At 45.1% G+C, this 7,110-nt stretch overlaps 1 non-coding gene across 1 annotated transcript; it reads left to right on the forward strand.

Annotated features, from left to right (window-relative positions):
- The first annotated feature begins 6,540 nt into the window (after positions 1-6,540).
- Positions 6,541-6,678, forward strand: LOC119943087. The gene has a single exon (XR_005455569.1). It is a non-coding gene; the product is annotated as a small nucleolar RNA SNORA7 (small nucleolar RNA).
- The last annotated feature ends 432 nt before the right edge of the window (positions 6,679-7,110 follow it).

Consider the following 7,110-nt stretch of genomic DNA (forward strand, 5'->3'; position numbering starts at 1 on the left):
CTCCAAAGCCTGTGCTCTTTCCACTGAGCCACGCTGCTTCTCTGGAATGGCCTGCTGCATGTTGTAGTAGAGAAACAGCACAGTCTAACGGCTAGATCCCAGGCCTGGGAATCAAAAGGACCAGGGTTCTCATCCCGACTCTGCCACTTGTCTGCTGGGTGATCTTGGGCAAGTCACCTGACTTCTCTGGGCCTCAGTTACCACATCTGTAAAATGGGGATTAAGACTGGGAGCCCCATGTGGAACAGGGACTGTGTCCAATCTGATTATCTTGTATCTACCCCAGCTCTTAGAACAGGGCCTGGCACATTGTAAGCACTTAACAAATACCATTAAAAAAAAAAATGAGGTTCTGCTAACCTCTACTCACTTTTATTTTTATTTTGTTCATTGTGTGTTTGATCTTATCTCCTGCGTTGTTTTAATGTTTTAGTTTTTCATTGTTCCAGACATGGACTACCTGATTACTTTGTAACAACCCCAGCTCTTTGTAAACTGCCTGGCACGCAGTAATTTTTTTAAAAATCACAATTATGATTATTATCATGATTAATTCCCACTTATTTAGTCTCTCCTGGCATTCAGTCCAGTGCTCTGCACACCAGAAGCACTTAATAAATACTATTGCTACCATTACCTGTAAGCACCCTGGAGCTGCTGCAGGAGTTCTGCTTTTTTCTTTATTTTTTAAAGATACTTTGTTAAGCGCTTCCTACGTTTCTAGCACTGGTCTAAGTGTTGGGGTAGCTCAAAGTTTTTCAATCTGACACAGTTGCAGTCCTATGTTGGATGGAGATTTTAAGCCCCATTTTACAGATGAGATAATTTAGGCACAGAGACATTAAGTGACTCTCCCAAGGTCACACAGCGAGCAATCGGCGGAGCTGGGATTAGAACCCAAGACCTCTGACTCCCAGGCTGTGCTTTTTCCACTAGGCTGAAGCCTGGAGCAGTGAGATAGCCATGTTAGTGGTCAGCCCAACTTTTGTCCGGTTTGAGGCTCAAGGGTCGGGTCATTTTGGGGCCAAGATGAGGAAAACGTTCTCTCAGTGCCTCAGCTGGTATGAGAAGCAACACGGCATAGTGGATAGAGCACGGGCCTGGGCGTCAGAAGGTCATGGGTTCTAATCTTGGCTCCACCACTTGTCTGCTTTCTGACCTTGGGCAAGCGACTTCACTTCGCTGGGCCTCAGTTCCCTCATCTGTCAAATGGGGATTAAGACTTTGAGCCCCATATGGGTCAGGGTTGTGTCCAACCCAGTTATCCTGTATCTTCTCCAGAGTTTAGAACAGTAGTAGGCACATAGTAAGCGTTGAACAAATACCATTATTATTATTATTATTATTATTATAACTATGCTCTGCTTGCCCTAAGTGGGGACAGGGTGGTGTGGCAGAGGTGGGATTTGAACCCACGACCTCTGACTCCTAACTCTGTGCTCTTTCCACTGAGTCACACTGCTTTTCACAACAACAACTTCAATGCTGCTGCTGCTGCTAATAATAATAATAATAATGGTATTTGTTAAGCGCTTACTATGTGCCAAGCACTGTTCTAAACGCTAGGATAGATCCAAGGTAATCAGGTTGTCCCACGTGGGGCTCACAGTCTTAATCCCCATTTTACAGATGAGGGAACTGAGGCACAGAGAAGTAAGTGACTTGTCCAAAGTCACACAGCTGACAAGTGGAGGAGCTGGGATTAGAACCCACAACCTCTGACTCGCAAGCCCAGGTTTTTTCTATTAAGCCATGCTGCTTCAAGTGAAAGTCTAGTGAAAGAGCCCAGCTTGGGAGTAGGAGGACCTGGATTCTAATCCTGGCCCTGCCGCCTGCTTGATATGTGACCTTTGGCGAGTCACTTCATTTTCCTTTTCCTGTTTCCTCGTATGGAAAATGGGGATTCAATTCCCCTCTTTCCTCCCACTTAGTGAGCCCGATGAGGAATGGGGATTGTGCCAACCTGATTGTCCTACCCTAGCACTCAGCACAGTGCTCGGCATATAGTAAGTACCTTGTTTGGGAGAGCACAACAGAATAAGAAGACCCCGATCCCCAAACTCAAGAAATTTATAATGTAGAAAGGATTACAACTACTGATACTACTATTACTGATTCTTCCATCTCTCCACCTCCTCTTAACCTCTTCCTCCTCCTCCTCCTCCTTGTAACACTTTTGCTGGACTGAAAAGCTCCTCTGTGACTCTCCTCTCCCTAACAGAGCCCATGGACCAGTCAATCAATGGTTTTTATTGAGCACTTACTGTGTGCAGAGTACTGTACTAAGCGCTTGGGAGAGTCCAATACAATAGTGTCGGTAATGTTCTCTGCCAATAATAAGCGGTTCATTCATTCATTCAATCACATTTATTGAGTGCTTACTGTGTGCAAAGTACTGTTCTAAGCGCTTGGGAGAGTCCAATACAATAGTGTCAGTAGACATGTTCTCTGCCAATAATAAGCAGTTCATTCATTCATTCAATCATATTTATTGAGCGCTTACTGTGTGCAGAGTATTGTACTAAGCTCTTGGGAGAGTCCAATACAATAGTGTCTGTAGACATGTTCTCTGCCAATAATAAGCGGTTCATTCATTCATTCAATCATATTTATTGAGCACTTACTGTGTGCAGAGTACTGTACTAAACTCTTGGGAGAGTCCAATGCAATAGTGTCGGTAGACATGTTCTCTGTCAATAATAAGTGGTTCATTCATTCATTCAATCATATTTATTGAGCACTTACTGTGTGCAAAGTACTGTTCTAAGCGCTTGGGAGAGTCCAATACAATAGTGTCAGTAGACATGTTCTCTTCCAATAATAAGCGGTTCATTCATTCATTCAATTGTATTTATTGAGCGCTTACTGTGTGCACAGTACTGTACTAAGTTCTTGGGAGAGTCCAGTACAATAGTGTCGATAGACATGTTCTTTGCCAATAATAAGCGGTTCTTTCATTCATTCAATCATATTTATTGAGCACTTACTGTGTGCAGAGTACTGTACTAAACTCTTGGGAGAGTCCAATGCAATAGTGTCGGTAGACATGTTCTCTGCCAATAATAAGCAGTTCATTCATTCATTCAATCGTATTTATTGAGCTCTTACTGTGTGCAGAGCACTGTATTAAGCGCTTGGGAAGTACAATTTGGCAACATAGCAGGGAGTCTGGAAAACAAGGGACGAATGTGATGGGATCCATCGGGCTCTCCTCACCATTGGCTTTAAAACTCTCAGTCACCTTGTCTGCTCCTATTCATTCATTCATTCAATAGTTTTTATTGAGCGCTTACTGTGTGCAGAGCACTGTACTAAGCGCTTGGGAAGTACAAGTTGGCAACATAGTCCTACCTAAATACCATCATCATCATCACCTCACTACTCTCAATCAATCAATCATATTTATTGAGCACTTACTTTGTGCAGAGCACTGTACTCTCCTACTCCAAGCCAGCCCCCACACTTCACTCTTCTAATGCCAGCCTTCTCACTGTAACTCCAGCTCATTTGTCTCACAACCAACCTCTCACCCACATCCTGCCTCCGTCTCGGAACGTCCTCCCTCCTCATATCCATTAGATGACGACTCTCCCCACCTTCAAAGCCTTATTGAAGGCCCATCTCCTCCAAGAGGCCTTCCCTGACTAAGCCCTCCTTTCCCCTTCTTCCACTCCCTTCTGCGTCACCCTGATTTGCTCCCTTTATTCATCCCCCCTCCCAGCCCTGCACCACTTATGTCCCTATCTGTCATTTATTAATTTCTATTAATGTCTGTCTCCCCCTCCAATCTGTAAATTCGTTGTGGGCAGGGAATGTGTCCATTACATTGTTGCATTGTACTCTCCCAAATGCTTATATAGTGCTCTGCACACAGTAGGCACTCAAAGCAGCATGGCTCAGTGGAAAGAGCACGGGCTTTGGAATCAGAGGTCATGGATTCGAATTCCGACTCCGCCACATGTCTGCTGTGTGACCTTGGGGAAGTCACTTAACTTCTCAGATCCTCAGTTACCTCATCTGTAAAATGGGGATGATGACTGTGAACCCTACACAGGACAACCTGATCACCTTGTATCCTCCCCCAGCTCTTAGAACAGTACTTTGCACATAGTAAGTGCTTAACAAATGCCATTGTTATTATTAGTATTAGTATTAATAAATACCACTGACTGACTGACTGGGAGTCAGCAGGACCTGGGTTCTAATCCTGGCTCTGCCCCTTACCTGCTGGGTGACTTTGGGCAAGTTACTTCCGTTCTCTATGCCTCAGTTGTCTCAGCTGTAAAATGGGGATTAAGACTGTGAGCCCCATGTGGGACAGGGACTGTGTCCAATCTGATTAACCTGTATCTACCCCATTGCTTAGAACAGCGCTTGGCACCTAGTTAATGCTTAACAAGTACTATAATTATCATTATTATTATTTTTGTAAAATGAGGATCCCTGTTCTCTCTCCTACTTAGACCACGAGCCCCACACGAGACGGAGACTGTGTCATATCTAATTAATCTGTACTTACCCCGGTGCTTAGAACAGTGTCTGACACATAGTAAGCATTTAACTAATCCCATTTTTTTTTTAAAAGCTGACCTTTGGGTGTCAAGATGGAGAACATCCTTGCCCTTCTCCCAAAGGAGCTGTTTAGACTCTGAGCACCCTGCAGGATATGATTGAGAAACAGCATATTCTAATGAAAAGCACACAGGCTTGGGAGTCAGAAGGACCCGGGTTCTAATCCCGGCTCCGCCACTTTTCTGCTGCGTGACCCGGAGTAAGTCACATAATTTTCCGTGCTTCGGTTACCTCATCTGTGCGATGGGGATGAAATCCGCTTTCATCCGACTTGGACTGTGAGCTCCATGTAGGATGGGGCCTGTGTCCAACCTGATTATCTTGTATCTACCCCAGCGCTTAGAGCAGTGCTTGGCACCTAGTAAGAGTTTAACAAATATTAAATACCTCCTTCCCTTCCCCACAGCACCTGTATATATGTTTGTACATATTTATTACTCTATTTATTTTACTTGTACATATCTATTCTATTTATTTTATTTTGTTAGTATGTTTGGTTTTGTTCTCTGTCTCCCCCTTTTAGACTGTGAGCCCACTGTTGGGTAGGGACTGCCTCTATATGTTGCCAACTTGTACTTCCCAAGCACTTAGTACAGTGCTCTGCACACAGTAAGTGCTTAATAAATACAATTGATTGATTGATTGATTGATTAAATAGCACTGTGGAGCAAGAGAGGGGAATATGCGTTGGAGCTGGGTTCTAATCCCCGTCCACCGCTTGTCTGCTGTGTGACCTTGGGCAAGTCACTTGACTTCTCTGCATCTCGGTTACCTCATCTGTAAAGTGGGGATTGAGACTGTGAGCCTCATGTGGGACCGGGACTGTGTCCAACCTGATTAGCTTGCATCCACCCCAGCGCTTAGAACGGGGTGTGACACCTGGTAAATTCTTAACAAATATCATCATCATCATCATCATGAGGTCACACAGCCGGCAAGCGGAGGAACCAGGATTAGAACCCAGTTCCCCTGACTTTGAAACCGGTGCTCTTTCTACTAGGCCCCACTGCCCTTTTTGGCTGAAAGAGAGAAATGTCCTCCTGCCCCATGCCCTGTTTTTGCCCCCTCTCCACCATGGGCACAAAACCCATCCTGGAGGAGAAACAACCCAGCTTTCTTTCCTTCCCTTTTCTTTTTGGGGAGAAAAAGCCACATCTGTATATGCCCTCCTTGCTCAGAGTTTGGATTGCCATTAGTGCATTTAAATGGCAGTGGTTACAAAGCTTGTTAGAGGCCAGGGCTCTCAACAACTCTCCACCTACAAGCATTGTTAGCCCACAGAGGCTGAAAACCTTCACATTCTTTTTCTGTGAAGGGGAAAGTTGTCGGCGAGAACAAATAAAAACCGGGGGATTCGGGCGAACGCAGACCCTTGTAAAGAGGGTCTTTAGAAAGCAGAGACGACGCAGGCAAGTTTTGAAAGAACTCGAGTATTTACCGGAACAAAAATTTTGCTCTTTGTTCGACTATAATTGTCTCCGACTGCACTTTTCTCCTTGAGTTGAGGAAGGAAAAATAACTCATTTAAAGCTTGGAAGTGCTAATCCCGTCTCCCCTTTTGACATCTGCCCTTGCCCCTTACCCTTTCATACAGCACGTATGTATGGGCTATATTCTCTCCCTCTGCGTTCTCTCTTTTCATTCCACCTCTGTCATTTTTTCCTACAGAAAAGTGTCTCCCCTCTCCTCGCCATATGCTACGCATGCCGGGAAACCGAATTTTCCCTTCTATGGAGGAGCTGATGGAAAATGTTGGAAAATGGTGGAGCAAGGTTTGGGAGGAAGTTGTACTCAATCAGTCGTATTTATGGAACGCTTATTGTGTGCAGAGCCCTGTACTAAGCACCTTTGAGAGTACAATATGATGCTATAACAGAGTTGTTCCCATTTCTCAGTGACTCTACAGTCTAGAGGGAGAGACAGACATTAATATACATAAATAAAATACAGGTCGGGACCCAAGTGCTGCCCCTCTCAGGGTCACACCTGGAGAGTTCCCAGTCCTCTACCAGTCTTGACTAGGGGAGGGAGAGTCAGGCAGAGGCCTACCCATTCCATTCCAAGCTTGGGCAGTGGCTAGCGAGCGGAAAGCAATCTGCTATACGTCAAAACTCAGCTGTCCAGCGGCATGGGTGAGAATCAAGGGTGAAGACTCAGGTTTACGGCACGGAAGGAGGCAATGGTAAACCACTTCCATATTTTTCCTAATGAAACTCCCTGGTTCGGCTACCAGAACGATCGCAGGTGGAGGTGGGGCGTGCTGGGAGAGATGCGTCCATGGCGTCGCTTTGGGTCGGAGACGACTCGCCGGCATAAACACAAGAGAAGACCTAAGTGGTGGTCTTCTTTTCTTGGTGGTGGTGACAATCACTATGTCACTCTGTGATGACTCCCCAAATGGTTTGATCGGGGAAGACACCCCGGAAGAGATGAAACTGCTACTACAACTGCTACTGCTTCTACTATTACGTTACTACTACTGCTGCTGCTGCTGCTATTACAGCTGCTACTGCTTCTGTTATATTACTACTAGTATTA

This window comes from Tachyglossus aculeatus, chromosome 21, assembly GCF_015852505.1.
Source record: "Tachyglossus aculeatus isolate mTacAcu1 chromosome 21, mTacAcu1.pri, whole genome shotgun sequence".
Taxonomy (NCBI): Eukaryota; Metazoa; Chordata; class Mammalia; order Monotremata; family Tachyglossidae; genus Tachyglossus; species Tachyglossus aculeatus.